General features: G+C 34.5%; 1 protein-coding gene across 1 annotated transcript in view; it reads right to left on the minus strand.

Moving 5' to 3' along the window:
- Positions 1-18,240, minus strand: part of kuz (zinc-dependent metalloprotease kuz) — a 513,598-nt gene that overhangs the window by 121,772 nt on the left and 373,586 nt on the right. The window lies entirely within an intron of this gene.

Here is an 18,240-nt window from a genome sequence, read left to right on the forward strand (position 1 = left end):
AGAAAACATGTCAATGAATATATTATTAGATATTAATAAATAGTAATAGAACAATAAACATAACATTAAATGGACGCATGTTGACTTTTTATGACAAATTATGTTTTGTTCTGCACGCGTCATTTGCACAATCTTCGCGTCGCGTCATTGTGCCCCAGCTAAAGTATAGCCTTAAGATAAAAAGCGCCTTCTCCATAAGTACAGTTTTCAGTAAAACGGTTCCGCAATAATCAAAATTCTTCATAGAACATCATATGACGTCCCAAGTTTCAGAGTATGTTATACCTGACAAACGTTGCAAGTTAATAAGGGTTAATAAACAATAACCATGCAATATGATGCAATACCTACAGAATTATTCTAACTTGATAAACATAAGTGTGGGCCAGCAGACAGTCATAGTACTATGGACCCACGCCCAGATATTACACCATAAGACGTCAAAAAACCAATTAATATGATATCACCAAAATGTATAAAAAGGGCCACGTACCTCGCGCCTTCGTCTATTATTTTAAATTCCTTGTAACGCATATATCTTGCCTTGTCCACTATATATCTACTTGCATTTCCGTTGAAAAAACTTTTAATGTGAAAGCTTAATTATTGTTTCCCGATCATCTTCTCGCCATCTAGTCTAATCACCTGACAATTACCTTCATGACGACGGTCTTTAAACGAAACTGATGTGCATACTACTCCAGAGCCGCACAGAAATATAGTCTTCAGTAAGGAGACAAAGGTAAGAGAACACCATCATACCACCTCAGGCGCCTTTCAACACAAGTCACCTGATTTCTTTGCCTTCTTCCCTGAGGGACATTAACAGAACGAATAAAGTTGAAACCTGAATAGTTTATAATTCTTATAAATAAAAATATTTACAGGAATAACACATTATTAATTAAATATTTTATATTCTAATTTTATTGTTCGCCATTCCTCATGATTTTCGATACATTTAAAAGTTATGTGTCTGTATCCCTTCCCCCGAAAATATATATTTAGTATTTACATTTATTAAGTTTGTGATCCTAAGTGCTTTAGAAGGCGATATATTGGTAATTTAGGTATATTTCAAGATGGCCGTCAGACGTAATATAAACTTATATGACTAAAAGCTAAGTAACACGTTTATACCATTATTAGGTGCTTTACGGAATTCATACTTGTCGAAACAAGTGTCATAAAGCAATATCTATGAATCATTTTATTATTTATCAGTTTATCACTATATATTATCGAGAATATACCTATAGGCATCTGTGATTTTTGTTATCATCTTTTTAGGCGATTGATTGATCTCATAGTCAGGAGCGTAGTCGGACTGCAGCCCGATTTCCTAACTATCATCTCGTGTGGCACCAGACGACATGACGTCACAATTACGTCATGTCGTCTGGTGCCACATGAGACGATAGTTAGGAAATCGGGCCCCAGGGAGCTTCTTTTGGGTGGGACTTCTTCGAACGGTTCTCATCAATATTACGTTAAACAATATAATTTTGAATCACATGAACATACAAAATATAAAAAAGAAGCGATTAGTCAGTTCAACGTCTAAATTATCAGAAAATGTATTGACCCATTACTTAAAGCAGTGATATTAGAAAAAATTCCATACCCACCGTCGAATTACTGTAGAATGTGATTTTGGAAAGTGTATTAAGAGGGGGAGGTGCGTTATTAGGATTAAAAAAACAGCTACACAGCCCTGCTTTATTTAGCACCATATCACTGCGTATAATGGTACGATTCATTAAACGCAAACACTCAAATTATTATCATGGTAGATTTTTGGCTTTCCACCGTGTGTCCTTCTTCTTTCTTTCCTCGACGTTTCGGGCAAAGCTTTCGAGGAAAGAGGGAAGAAGGACACACGGTGGAAACCCAAAAATCTACTACGATAAAAAACAACCGCGAAAGCCTGAAAACTCAAATTATTGTTTGCGCGCGCAATCAATTTACTGCTACTGCTTCATATACTGTTGCCGCTATAAGTAAATATATACTTAAGGGGAATATATTCTTAAGGGATATTCGCATAATTAAATAGAGAGTTTTCACAAAGTGCTGACAACAATCAAAAAGATGAAATTCACATCGGAAATGGATGATTTCACAAATGAACGACAAATGTATAATCTAATGGTAGATTTTCACTATGTAAAGAAATAATTCTCACTTGTCAATAGATTATTGTCTCAAAAATGATATGTATCGACAGAAAATATATTTTGCTCTTCTTTGCGGTTAAATTAATTAAAAGAATACTAAGAATAATAAGAATACACGCGTATTGCATACAAATCAATTAAAAGAAAATACTAGTTAAAGGTCCTTTTAGACGTCAGTTCAGTTGCCCGTTACTAGTATCAGTCACAGTGGACAGTTCAGTTGGGAAACAGGGATGTATATCTACGTTGATCTACTAAAAAATATGTTATTTTACAACGTTTTTATTAGGTCGTATTCTTGTTTGTCCGGAAGTTGTTTATCCAGTACAAATCTTGCAATCGATTTTTAACTAACTTTCAGACTAGTTAGACATTTGAAACTTTTAGAATATATCAGAACACGATGTCAATGCATTTTTTTAATACATTTAGCCATCTTTAAGAAGAATTGAATTCATTTTCAGTTAATTCTGTTTTGTATGAAAAGTTATTTCGGTAGAAATCCGTAATCCAATCCACTATTATTGGTTGCTAAGTGGGTTGTCCTATCAACTAAATTATTAATATATACGTGCGTTACTATGGAAATCAAAATGACATTTTAGTGTTCTATATTTATTTGTTGCAAAATAGCAAAAAATGATCCTAAATTATTAATACATAGAATTGTCAAGTTTATATGATTCAACAGAAAATTTTAAAAAGTGGTATATAAAAAGTTCTTTTTATCTTGTAATTATTTTAACATAAGTATACTTAATACTTTGGACGCTGAAGACTCACATGCGCGTAATGACCAGGCGGCCGATCGATGTAATTAACGTGCATTTTAAAGGTGCTAATTAATAAAATCATTATCTACTCAGCAGCGAATGCGTTAATAGTATTACATACACACATATTATATACGTATAATATGAAAAAAATCATTCAAAAAGAAATGATCGATTTGATGAAATGTAATAATTATTATATAGATAGATCATAAATGGTATTTTTAATGTCTACAAAATATATTTATTATCTATCCATATTCTCTTACATTTGTATGAGGCTATTAAAACGACAATGTCTACAGTAATATCATACTTTATTAATTGACAGATCTGAAACATGACGTCTCGCGCAATGACATGACCATAGCCGACCATAGTGACCATAGACCAAGGATTGTTTTGCTTGTTGAAATATTGTTTCGCTTCATGAATTTCCTCCTTTTTCTATGGGAAGAGTTATCAAAACTAAGTACCTATACTTATATTTTACAACGTTTTTACTAGCTCGTATTCTTATTTGTCCGGTGGTTATTTATCCAGTACAAATCTTGCAATCGATTTTTAACTAACTTCCCGACTAGCTAGACATTTGAAACTTTTAGAATATACCAGACACGACGCCAATGCATTCTTTTAATACATTTAGCCATCTTGAAGAAGAATTGAATTCATTTTCAGTTAATTCTGTTTTGTATGAAAAGCTATTTCGGAAGAAATCCTTAATCCAATCCACTATTGTTTGTTGCTAAGTGGGTTGTCCTAGCAACAAAATTATTAATATATACGTGCGTTACTATGGATATCAAAATGACATTTCAGTATTCTATTATTGTTTGTTTGTTTGTTTTTTTATTTACTTCTATCGAGTACAAGTTTGAGCATATTGAGCATAATAAATTGAACAGAAAATTTACAAACGTTGTATATAAAAAAATCTTTTTATCTTGTAATTATTTTAAATTTGATACGTCACATTTGTTTGGTATTATTTAGTTTGTGTGAATTTTGACTAACACGAAGTGAGATTAATTTCTACACTATATTTAATTATGAGCGTCAACCAAAGATGATAGTATGTATATAATGATATTAATAATATATCTATCCAAATTCTAAAGTATAGACGGTATCTCTAGAAAAGAATCTTTACATGGGGAAAAAACATCAAAAAGGGATGTCCGCCAAAGACCGAAATGCGAAACAGACAACCTTTTCTGTATAAACACGACAATTCAGACGTGTCATATCGTGTCCACAATGCGCAAGTTTGTACAACTTCTCAAAGGGGGCCTTTCGCCTCAATAGAACACGACGAAAAATGATATCCCCGAAGATTATACGACGAAATTGAAATCGGAAAATATTTTCTCGTTACCGCTGGGTATAATATTTCCATCATAAAAAAAACTACAAAGATGAGAATAAAAATGATTCTGATGGCACATAGTAATAATATTATTAGTGGGTATTATCATCATCATGCGGCCGAGGGCGAATTAGGCCGATTCTTGTAAACATAAATTGGTACTGTTCGGTTATCGGGAATACAGCGAAAACACATTTTGAAAATAGCCGATAAACTGGATTATGTGTTAGGTTAACCTAACCAAACCTAACCTAAACTAACCCAAACTAACAAATAATCCAGTATATCGAGTGTTTTCAAAATGTGTTTTCCGCTGTATTCCTGATAACCGAACAGTACCCATAAATTAATTGTATACTATTGTTTGCGCTTTTTATAGTGGACTGTAATTGATTTCGATGGAATGATTGTGGATGTGGATGCTGGAGGGTTATGTTAAGGATGCTTGGCATTGACCTTTATGCTGTTCAGCTATATGGCTGAAGTTGGTCCCTGGTGCATGCCCTCACGTCATAGTAGGCACTCACGCGGTACACTTGGGTTTATGGTAGATCAGGAGACATTCTGTGCCGGTAACATGGACACATGTCGTTTGATTAACTGAGTTTGCAAGGAGACTCGAATAGAATTATGGTTTACACGACGGTTTCACTGTACTGGCTAGTGGTCTGCATAACTTTTTGAATCAGTCTGTATGCGCTTGGAATCACTATTTAAACGATGGTCTAGCTGTAACAAGACTAGATGCACCCACTGTCCTGAGCTGCGGTTATTAACTGAATGTTATTCAATCACGGTCGACTGATAACCCGTAACTGCTGGTCGTCTGGACTTGCGACAATAACTGGGAATTTGAGGTAGGAGGGAAATACATATAAATCGATTTCGTCCCAATTACAAACCCTGCTGTTGGAAAATACATAAGATGTGTTCTTATCCAGAGCATTATTTAATTTAATAGGCATTTTTTATAACAAAAAAGTTGATAGGAAACCTCTTAAGGCGGCACAAATTACACAGTATTTAACACAGGTATTCACGGCATATATAGATTGTTTTTTGACAGGTGTTAGCGTATTTGGTAGGATGTGACTAGAGAGAACTCTCTCCAGATGAACGGACCAAATCAAGAATTCGGCAGGTCCATTGGCACGGGTAGTGGGTATTGCTAAATGTTGTCAAACTGATAAGTGAAGTAACCAAACCGTAATGGCTGTCAAATCACCACCAAATCATTCGGGTAACGATCATCAGTCATGAAGTCCCGAAGAAGAACAAGACGGTGGAATATAGTTTATTGAAATAAAAATATATGCCAATGTAATATTCTAACCTGGTACAATCGCGTTGTCGATAAGTTTGTTTCCCTTTGGCGCGAAAACGTTTGAAAAGTCGACGGGGCCACCGAGTCGACCTTCGGGGGACCTGTCCTGGGAATACCGCGCGGTAGAGACCCTACATTTGAAACAATTGAAACAAATGCGAGGGAACGTGCCCCACCTATGTCGCAACGATGTCAACACACAACACGGGCGGCTCTCGAATACATGGCAAATTATGATTAAATCCCCCAAAACTTGTTTCACCAAAAATGTTTACAGATATTTAAATGCCAATTCGTATTATTACCAATTTGGCGAATATCATACACCTAAAATTATTTTCCATTCTATATCATAATATTTCATTCATTTGATAACAACACGTTTTCTTACCTCACCGTAGAACTAGCCAAACTAGTATATTGATAATTATTTATGAAAGCTATTAAAAAGTAACTTTTTCTTGAATATATTTAAGGGCACAGATATTGTTACAAGTCAGCATGTACGGCTCATGAGTCGATCGTTATTGCAAGTCAAGTTTAGTTACATTAAGACAGCGGGCGCGCCTAGGCTTGTTAAAGCTAAACCGTCGTTAAAAACAGAGTGACTCAGACATCGACATTTGTTGCGCTAAATCTGATACGGTTTAAGCGAACGTCGCGTCTATCATCCATCCTAAACTTGTCATCATCATTAATCCCAAATCAAAAGTGAAACCGTGAGAGTGACATTCCGAACCGTCCATTTACCAGTACGTGAGTGCGTGAACACCGAACCGGCTCCAGCGCGCGCCAGCCCTCTCAACATAAAAGGAAAGTGTCTGGCATCCTGTTAACCCCCCCCCCCCCCCCTAGATACATAATCCATCAACCAGCATCTTTAAAATTACAGTTCACTGCAAAAGCGCCACCATACTAAAGCGTCAATGACATTGAGCTACTTTACGAGGTGCTTGGTGTGCGAATTTGCAATCTGCCTGTAAAGTCGCCCAGTGTTATCATCGAACAAGCTAACAAGCAGATTGTAAACAATCTACCGAGAAAATTTGAAAGCAGGTTAACTCTACTCGAGCGTAGTAGCGACCTCCCGGTAAAAAAACGTCGCTAGCTTGTTGGCTACTCAGCGAATGGAAAGTTTTGTGTGCCATCATCACAACCGCAGTAGCTGAATCGCCCGCTTTTAAATTCGCCAACAAACAGCTTGGAAAGTAACTCAGTGTCATAAGACGCATAATACTTGTTAGAAAATTACTAAAAAATAATTTAAATTATCAATATTGTATATTTTATTTAACTTTATAGACACAGAACAAGAAAAGAAAAGTTTTACATAAGTTCTTATAACTTATTATAAGGATGAGTTGTTTATGTAATGAAACAGGCGTCTCAATTATTATTTCTGGCCGGTCCTGCAAAAATTAAGAATAGCCGAATCGCAGATTTTAGTCCAATCTAAAAGTTTTAATCACTTCGTTTTTCTTGGAAAAGAGATATTTCCCGAGCACTAATTTATTGCGGACCGAGTCTGCTAAGTCTACGAGACGGGGCGGAAGCGGGGGCGGCGGGGGGTTCGGAGAAAACATAATTTCGTGTTGATTCACAAGTGCTGACTGAGAAGTAGTGGAAGTGGAGAGTAGTTTCAGGAATAAAACAGCGGCGGAAAGCCTCTTAAGGGAAAACAAACTAAACCTGAATCAGTGAGTCGTTGTGTCGGTGAAAACCTGAGGTATAAGACATACCATTTATTATATGAAGTAAAGTGACAATTCACGAATACTTTCACAATAAATTAGAAGATCAAAAGTATATTTATTTATGTATACTAATATGTATACTTAACCGGGAGTCCCGATATTATAAGCCGACACACTACCGTTCGGCCATCGTAGGCGGAATTTCCTACATTAAAAGTGAACATCTTCTCGACCATGTTTGATGCTAATAAAATCATATGGGCCTCCACAGAGTTAAGGTTTGTATTAACAGATTTTGTTTTTACGAGCAATGGATGTCAGCCGCTTGCTCAACCTATTAGGTTCATACTCTGACTCATACACAAATTGAAAAACAATATGTGTGAATGCCAGACCCAGGATTTGAACCTGGGATCCATGACACTATAGGGCGTCGCTTAAGCCGCGCGGCCATCGTGAAAAGTGAACATATGAAGTGTCAAATGTAACTACTAAAAGGTATATACTTACAAAAATAATGGTAAATATAAAACTGAATCTGTGATAATAATATATCTTGCTTATTTAGGGTTTGATGATATACAAATATAATGCCTTGTCCAGACTGTGAACGATGTTTTCCGTTCGCCAACGGCGGAACATAAAAAAAACGGAAATTGTCCGGTCCTAATTTATTGATTAAAAGTGTAATAAGTACTACAAAAAATGCGTTTTATTAAATTAAACAACATTACAATGCAGTTCCATCCACCATGAATTGACAGTTAACAAAATAAAAGGTATCTATAACGCATGAGAGAAACCATAATACGTAAATACGTAGGATAGAGCGAGACAGGTGGAAGACGTATTAAGAGGGGTAAGGTGAAGACAAACATATAGGTAAACGTAAATTCTAAATTTAAAAAATAAACAGACAAGGAATAGTTTATTTTAATCGCGTTGTGAAAGAAAACGAATGACATAATACTCTCATAATAGTTTGACAAATGACTGACAATATTGACAAGTGACACTGCCACCTAGTAATAGTATTGAGAATAAAATAAGTAGGTACTTATGTAATTTAAAACTATGAATAATTCGATATTCAAAAACATTCCCCGTGCATAATAGAAAACTTGATATAGGTACTAAATTTTAATGACAAACGTAATATAATATGTAGGTACTTAATAAAATAGGATCTTTCAACAAATTCCCATTATAGAAAGTTTTTTTTTTATATATTTTTAAGCACCTACGTATTGATTAATTAAAATACTTTAAAATTTAAATTATCAACAAACAATAAATTCATTGTCTCAAATTGCAAGCCGACCGACAATTCCGCTAGATGCCTCTGGCAGGCTTAGCATTCGCATTAAAAAACAATTCTTGGAGAATTTACTTAAAACTGGATATCTGAGAACATACACACCAATATAATATCGAATACCTACCAGATTATTAAGATCAATATCGCCAATGGTGAGTGAAATACGAAAAATTATTCACAAGTATGTAAGTATATCAAGTATGCCGGTACTAAAAATATCCACTAGTCTAAAACCGGAATTGGTAAGTTTTATGAAATTCATAAAATAAAACGCCCCGCCCGTGGCTTATAAAAATGAAGTTATGGCAAGTTCAGTACGGCTGGAGAAAAAGCTCTGGCACTTCATCCCGCGAAAGCTTTTAGTTTCAATCTCTTGTCATGAATATTCATTGGATAGAAGGCGCTCTGGCCGAGCGTACCCTCCGCGTGGAGGCGCGCCGGAAGCCACTGAAACACTCGTCCGCACTCCTGCACTAACTCGCCACGGGAGAATATTATGATTTTCTTAGTGGTTTTGTTTGCGTCGTGGAAACAATGGTTGAAAAATTAAACAAAACTTCAGTCCGAGTATTTAACTGTACCTACATAGAATTGATTACTTGATGGAAAATTAGCATCAGCTTACCATGCAGGGAAGAGAAAGACATAGACTTAAACACACATAATTACTCGAAAGAAAACGCTAAAAACAAATACAGTATAACCCCTATTTTACGTTTTTTAAGGGACTGAAAAAAACCTAATTGGAGGGAAATGTAAAAGGGGGGTATTGAATAAAAGAACATTTAAATTTTATGATTCTAAAAAAATAACGTTTTATTAAAAAACAACATTCAATTAAAATTTTTATTGATTTTTTTTTAAATTTTTTATTAAAAAAATCATGTATATTAGTTTGTTGCATTTTTGTTATGTAATTCTCACCTTACGCCGTTCGAATGTCACGACCCAATCATTGTCAAGCAAGCGCGCGTAACTTGCATATTTTGAATATTTCCGACGTAAATCGCGGGAAAGAAAAATGTAAATGCGGGTATTAAATGTACTGAAATACATCGGGACTGAAAAAAATACATGCAATTTCCGGGAAAACGTGAATTCCGGGCACGTAAAAACGAGGTTATACTGTACAAGAATATGTCAGTCTATTTTTAAAGTTAGGACATAACACATTGTCGCGCGTTACTTGACGTTACGACAAACTGAATGTATATTATAAATTATAACACAATGATCACGTTTAGCTCGCGGAAAATTCTGCTAACACGCGAAGAACTGCAGAACTTTGTAAGTTATAATATTAAACTCACCAAGAACGGTCGATTTTTTTTGAAGAAATTTTCTCAAAGAAGGGCAGATAATTACAAGATAAAAAGAACTTTTTATATACCACGTTTTTAATTTTCTGTTGAATCATATAAACTTGACAATTCTATGTATTAATAATTTAGGACAAATAAGCATAAATCAACAAATCATTGTTTTGCTATTTTACAACAAATATAGAATACTGAAATGTCATTTTGATTTCCATAGTACGCACGTATATATTAATAATTTAGTTGCTAGGACCACCCTCTTAGCAACCAATAATAGTGGACTGGATTACGGATTTCTTCCGAAATAACTTTTCATACAAAACAGAATTAACTGAAAATTAATTCAATTCTACTTAAACATGGCTAAAAATATTAAAAGAATGCATTGGCCCCGTGTTCTGACATATTCTAAAAGTTAATATTCAAATGTCTAGCTAGTCGGGAAGTTAGTTAAAAATCGATTGCAAGATTTGTACTGGATAAACAACCACCGGACAAACAAGAATACGAGCTAAGAAAAACGTGGTAAAAAGAAACCGGCAATCCGGTGATTTAAGACAGATTCTTTTTTATGCGATTATCGTCCGTTAGTCAGTAGCAGAGCATAGACAAATCGGACGATTCATAGTCCTCAGAATTTTGGCTCGCCAATGGAGCCTGTATTACAGTGGACTTATTAAGAAATAACTAAAAAAAATGTACAGCATCTCATTTTTGGCGAGAAGGCCCAACAACGTGTTGTTTCTGGTTATGTAAGGATTTTTTTAGCGAAAACACATACAATTTTTGGCATCCAACCATAAAAATGTTCACCATCCCCGTAAGCCACACTAATTACTTGCAAAATTATTAATAATAAGAAATGTTATTCAATAACATAGTGAACGTTTAAGCAATAGGAAAATTCAATTAATAAAAATAATTATAAATATTTTACCAATCCGTTTATATCAGTAAAAAATAAATGATACTCGTAATTACAAGATAAAAAGAATTTTTTATATACAATGTTTTTAAATTTTCTGTTGAATCATATAAACTTGACTTGACTAGCTTAAACGATCATAGAATACTGAAATGTCATATTGACATTTCATTTTGATTTCAATAGTAACGCACGTATATATTAATAATTTAGTTGCTAGGACAATCCGCTTAGCAACCAATAATGGTGTCGAAATAACTTTTCATACAAAACAGAATTAACTGAAAATGAATTCAATTTTACTTAAAGATGGCTAAAAGTATTAAAAAAATGTAATGGCATCGTGTTCTGATATATTCTAAAAGTTTCAAATGTCTAACTAGTTGGGAAGTTAGTTAAAAATCGATTGCAAGATTTGTACTGGACAAATAAAATACGAGGTAAGAAAAACGTTGTAAAAAATGGACTAATGTTAATGGTGCTATCAAATATGTTATTCTCACGATATACATTATCATGGTACATCATATGATCTGGTATCACGAAGACAGCCGTGTTACGAGTGCTATTTGTGGAAACATGAAAAGTAATACTTGAATAAAAGGATATAAGTGAACACGTGAAGAAGTAGATTATACAATGCTAACGTAAACGAAGCCTCAAATTCAATATAACGAAGACCCCGCCAAAAGGGTATTATTTTATGTAATATCAATATTTGATGTCTGAAATACGTGTTTCACTAAAAAAATACGTTTGGCACAATACTGGTGTAAGTTATATTAAATTATCTGTTATTCAAAGGAACAAATCGACGCCAAAATATGTTGTAAGCTTTGACTTGTTAAAGACGGAGCATATCATGCATAATATACGATCTCTACCCATATACACCTAGGTCTGCGCATACAAATTAATACATATTATGAATTTGATTGAACAATTAACTATGTTGAACATGCATAACTTGAAAACATTTTAGATATATACCTACCTAACAGAAAAAATCCCTGTTTGAAACTCGACGGGATTTGAACTCGTACAAGCACTGGTATCACGCCAATGTGCTTTATCCAATTAAGCTACAGGCATCCTACTTAATTACGATAATTTTAACTGGTAATTTTTAGATGAAATACTTATCATATCGCGTTATATTGTTGGCTATCGGTTTTTGTATATTAAATTAAGGTAGGTATTAGATAAATAATATAAATAGTTTATATTATTAAATTAACTATCTACATAAGTGTATCGATAATAGTAAAGGTACATTTTAATTTCACGTTGATGATATTTTTCCATGTAATATAAAATGTGTAATAAAAACTACGGGAATACAAGAGAAAATAGCAGAAAATAGGAAATAGAAAATTACGTATATATGTGTATAAATAAAATTCTAAATGATTCAACAGAAGGTTAGCAAGTAGGTGCCCATAAGAGAATCAAACTGTTCCTACAAAACATCTGATAATAATGACAGCGTGATACCAATCAATATCAAAATATTGTTTTCACTAAATTAAATAAAATTGGAATACCTGTCTACAAGGCTCCACGAAAAACGTGTCATTTTTGTCTAACTCAATGCGATACGGCCACCTTTTCCGGTACGACAACTCTGTGAACGGTGAAATGTGATACGACGAAATTGAGTAAGTACGTACAATCTACATGTAAGAGCCCTTAAGATCATCCATCAGTGAAACGGCAAATAATTTTCAACTATAGGCGCGACGAAATTTTGGACTCGCTGGCATTCGGAGGGAGAACGTCAAGCTGGGAAAACGTCACTTTGTTTCGTGATGGCGACGGGGGTATTAATTCTTAAATTGTGGAAAGATGACTAAAAACGTCACCCATTTACTTGAAAAAGAAAACGTGTCAATGAATATATTATTATTGTTACTAATAGAACAATAAACTGAACATTAAATGGACGCATGTTGGATTTATATGACAAATTATATTTCGTTTGGCATGCGTCATTTGCACCCGCGACCTGAAATCCGCGCATCGCCTAGCCACGATCTTTTTAGAGCGTGCCTCAACTGAGGTATAGCCTTAAAGTACCGGGAATGTTATCTATAGCCTCGACGAAACGTCATGTAACTTGAAAAATATTAATCTTAATTTTCCCCGGAAACCGGAAATAATGAGTATTTCACCGAGTAGCGAAAGCGTGGGAATAAAAAGCTAGCGAAATAATTAAATTAAAACGAACAATATTGTTTATTTATTATTGCAACACCGGAAATGAAAAATACGCAAAGTCGCCTACTAAACTTATGCGAAAAAACGATCTGATGTTGATTAAATCAGAAAAATGATATCACTTACATATTATTTGCTAAATCTTTATATACCTGCAGATCAGTAGCGAAGGTTGGAGGTAGGCCGTTAAAATCCGCCATAAAAAGTGCCCATTAAACTTTGTTAGTCTAGTATTTGTTTTTATTGAACTAAAACTACAATTATTTACAGATGGTGTTGGTGCCTAAACCAAACCATATAGTTTTGGTATACTGTGGGCGAAACGACAAAACTGTGCGCATTTTTTCATTCGTAGGTACTTATTTTTTTCGATGGATTAATAATACATAATATCTAATATACAAATGCTGTAGGTACATGTTTTTTAATTCATTAAACTTAGCCTAAGCCAAACTATTATAAATAAAAAATATTATTCTATCTATAAAATATCCAAAGTTATGTATGATTTCATGCATAATTTTAAACATTTTATAGATAGACGAGTATTTCTTAACTATTATTTATTATGGCTTGGTTTTGCAGAGTTAAATTGAATTTTAAAAACCAACCAACACCGTCTGTAAACTGTAGTCTTATTTAAATGGAAACAAGAAAACAAATACGCAAGACTGACAAAGTTTAGTGTGCACTATTTCTGGCGGATCTTAACATATATTATATTAGCCCAGGGGCCTTATGTTGTAACTTGTCGCCCGGCGACATGACGTCATATGACATCATTGTGACGTACTACCGAAGTGAGTAAATAGTCTTCGAGAAATTAACGCTACTCTTATACTGGCGTTATTCATTGTCTTCATACACAAATAGGTGTTTCAGAATAATAATATCTATGGGTGAGCCGTGTGCATTGGGCGGCTCGCCTCGATGCGTGTATTGAACATACGTCACAATTACGTCATGTCGTCGGGTGACTTCATGTCACAAGTTACAACATAGGGCTGCTGGACGTCTGTCGCAGTCAACCGGTGGACCTTCAAGAAATTTTGGAGTGATCGCCCTTGATCGAACTTGTTGCACACGTACGACTGTTACAGGCGAGAATCAATTCTTCACAATTGAATGTTTGTGATAAGAGAAGAGCAGTATGATAGGTTAAGATTGTATTATGGCAGAAAGAAAACAGAGTTTGAAATATACACATTAAATTACCGTGGTTCATCAACTATTTTTATTGTATAAGTATAATAAAATTTCAAAATTAAACACACAGCATATCACTGAAAATATCTATGCATTTGTGGAGCGCATTGACTAGTCTCGTACTCATCGTTAATTGTGCCTAATAGCTTGACTCGAGAAAACGGTTCTGACCCAGAAGAGGTCATGGCTGCCGTGACCACGTAGGTAATTGACGAGTGCACATAAATTCGAATTATTTAAAACGTCAAAACTGGAAACCATCCCTCGTGGGAGAATGCAAAAATGTCTGAAGAATAGAAGTGACCTACGAGATTCAAGAAAGTGAAAAGCGAGCATGCCTTGTATAAATGCAGTCGGAAAATAATCGTTCGACGAATTATTGAAAGGAAAATGGTATGAACCTCGCATAGAAAAATTATCTTCATAATAGTAGATTAAATTTGAAGTTTCAAATAAAAAAAATCGTACATTTTCGGGCTAGTTTATAAAACTTTCACAATTTGAAAACCTCTGATAGGTATATATTAATCCTACTAAATAATGTTATTTTAAAATATGTAGTATGTTATGTATGAGCAAACAGAATAATGTTAATATATTTCGAAGAAATTATCATTATTTACTCATTTATATTCTATCACGTTAAAAGCAAAGGCTTTCAATATTTAACATTTCCACAGTTTTTATTAATACGAGTACTAAACCATCGTTTGTTGTTTGCTTTGAATCCAGCTATGGACTGAATAAATAATATTATATTTGTTTCCGATTTCCAATATTTGAAAACCAAATCAATCGAACAAGTAGAAAACATGGTTTAAATTAATAATTCATTGCCATAAACTATTATAAATTTTCCCAAATATTATGGCAATCATATTATTAGCAGTGGGCATTAACAGGTTTCCAAGGCCCACATAATCCGCATTATAAAGGGTTATCAAATAAGAAATATATATTTTTAACTTAACTCTCAATAAGTTAAGGGGGGACATGCTCAGCGTAGGTCAAAATGGAGCTTTTGTTCTATTTTCAAAGCATGATCCGTTTAAAAAAAAAAACAAAAAAAAAATTTCGGTTGGGTACATGTTCAAACACGCGCGTTAACATCATTTTACTCCCTACTTCAATTATAGTTTGTCAATTTATGGCTACGGCCGTATGTTGTAGCTTAACCACTGGAGAATGCCAAAAGAAATGGCGCATTTCAAAAAAATACTACCTTATTCTTAGGTCAATAATTATTATAAAGCAATCATTATTCGTAGGATATTTATCACACTTGAATGGTCAAAGACATAGCTTATAATTAGGATCTTTAGAATTATCTTCAAATGTGTTAATTTTGCCCATTTTTTGAATAATAAAATGCCTAATTCTTGTCAAATTTGGGATCACAGAGATTATCAATATATTTTTTTATCGTAAATATTTCACTATAATAATGTCGATATAAATTATACTGATGTTTTTATAAATGCGTTTAAAAATTAATAAATGTAAAAAATCTTAACACCACTGCACATTTATGTACTGAAATATGACTATATTCTAAAACATTAGAGCGAGAGGTTTAAAAGAATACTATTTTATGTAATAAAAATACTTTATACAGTCATCAAATGTGTAAAATAAATATAAAGGATAATAAGGCTTCAAATTATATAAATAGATTATCTACAACGTTTAAGGTATGTCCAGGATCATGCTTTGAAAATAGAAAAAAAGCTCCATTTTGACCCACGCTGAGCCCGTCCGCCCTTAAGTTGATTGTGCCACGAGCTGTATGACATGTTGCGCCATCTTGTTGGAACCACAAATTATTGTCCAAATCAAAATCATCTAGTTCGTGCCAGAAAAAATTCAGTAATCATGTTTCTGTAGCGTCCTCCACTGACAGTAACTGCATTGCCATTTACGTTTTCAAAAAAAATACGGTTCAATTACACAACCATACAAACTGTTTCAAGAATAGCATGTGGATTTTCATTACTCCAAATTCGACAATTAATTGTGATCTTTAACCAAAAATAAACTTAATAGCCGAAGACGATTTTTTCTGTTTCAAGTTGCAATAAAGCCGACTCAGCAAAACTTCGACGCCCAAAATGGTCCATCGGTTTAAGTTTTTTGTTAATTGTATATTTTATACGCCTTCAAATGCAAATCTTTATGAAGGACATTCCATGTAGGTAGTTCCATAAAAAAGTCTAAGTTCTTGAGAACGACGTGTAATTGATTGTTCTGGATTTTTATACATATTTTGATTCACAACATCGATATTTTCAGCAGTAGGTACGTATACGTTTTTGACTTATTGGATTCTTAACATCACAAACATTACAATTTGTGTACGCTGTATAACTGTGTATTTTCCATGATGATTTGCCAAACAATACTGAACACAAGTGTCAATTTTGGTGAGAATCATAAAAAATGCCCGCTATGACGTTATAAAAATCTATTAACCTTTCAAGACAACTTCATTACCTGCTGATATTGGCAAAATTGGACTTCCTGTATTGTGGATCTACATAATAACCAAGTCAGACAAATATGCTTGTGGTCACGTGGTGCGCACCACTGTGTAGAGTGCGACATTCGCGCTGGCCAACAAATGTTTGTCGTCTATGGGACACAGTGTCGGTATTTCAACACATAGGGCGCCAACATTTGCTTGGTTATGAAGGACGCGTTACAGTAGAAAAACATACACTTTTTCCGCCGTTCACATATGATGAAGGCCTCCATTAGCTCCTTCCACTCTTCTAAACCCTTAGTTTTTGGTTACCGTTATATCCGCAGAAATCGATAAGTTCCTCAAACCACAGTGTTTTCGGTCGTTGAGTGCAGCTTATGTACGAGGGTGGGTCAATAAGTCCTTAGAAAAGCCGACAGGTGGCGCGACTAGTACTGTAAGCGGTTTGTTTTCATGCAGCGGCACTACCGATTCAGTATGCTGCGAAGTTTCAATCAGATTGGTCGGGTTGTTGTTTTTTATTTTCGTACATTTAAAAAAAAAAATTGCTTGTTTACAAAAATGGAGAAAATTGAGTTTAGAGCTGTTATTAAACATTTTAATATAAAAGGGTTAACAGCAAAGGAAATAAAAAATGAGTTGGATTTAGTTCACGGCATATCTGCTCCTTCACTTGCAACTATTTATAACTGGTTAAATGAATTTAAACGTGGTCGTACATCAACAAAGGATGAACCACGCTCAGGACGTCCTGTAGAGGTGACTACACCAGAAATGATCAATAAAATCCACGATATGGTGTTAAGTGACCGAAGATTAAAGTTGAGTGAGATAATTGAGGTTACAGGGATCTCAAAAGGTAGCGTCATTTCTATTTTACATGACAAATTGGGCATGAAAAAAGTTTCTGCAAGATGGGTGCCGCGTTTGCTCACAGTCGACAATAAACGCAATAGGGTGGTGGCCTCTAAAGCCCTGTTGTCGCTCATGCAACGCAATCCGGATGAATTTTTTCGTCGCTTTGTGACTGTAGATGAAACATGGATACATCACTATACTCCCGAGACGAAAGAACAGTCAAAGCAGTGGATTGCGAAAGGCGAACCATGTCCAAAGAAGGCGAAAACCGTAAAATCAGCTGGTAAGGTTATGGCTACTGTATTTTGGGATGCACGTGGAATTATTTTCGTTGACTATTTGGAAAAAGGAAAAACAATAACAGGGAATTATTATGCATTTTTATTGGACCAGCTAAAAAACGAAATTGAAGAAAAACGGCCTCATTTAAACAGGAAAGAAATCCTCTTTCATCAGGACAATGCCCATGTTCACACATGTTTACGATCAATGGCTAAAATTGAAGAATTGAAGTTCGAATTGGTCGACCACCCACCGTATTCGCCAGATTTAGCCCCCAGTGACTTTTTCCTTTTCCCAAA

The sequence above is a fragment of the Rhyacophila brunnea genome, unplaced genomic scaffold (assembly GCF_057557595.1).
Source record: "Rhyacophila brunnea isolate RB1 unplaced genomic scaffold, BYU_Rbru_1.0 scaffold_10, whole genome shotgun sequence".
Classification (NCBI taxonomy): domain Eukaryota; kingdom Metazoa; phylum Arthropoda; class Insecta; order Trichoptera; family Rhyacophilidae; genus Rhyacophila; species Rhyacophila brunnea.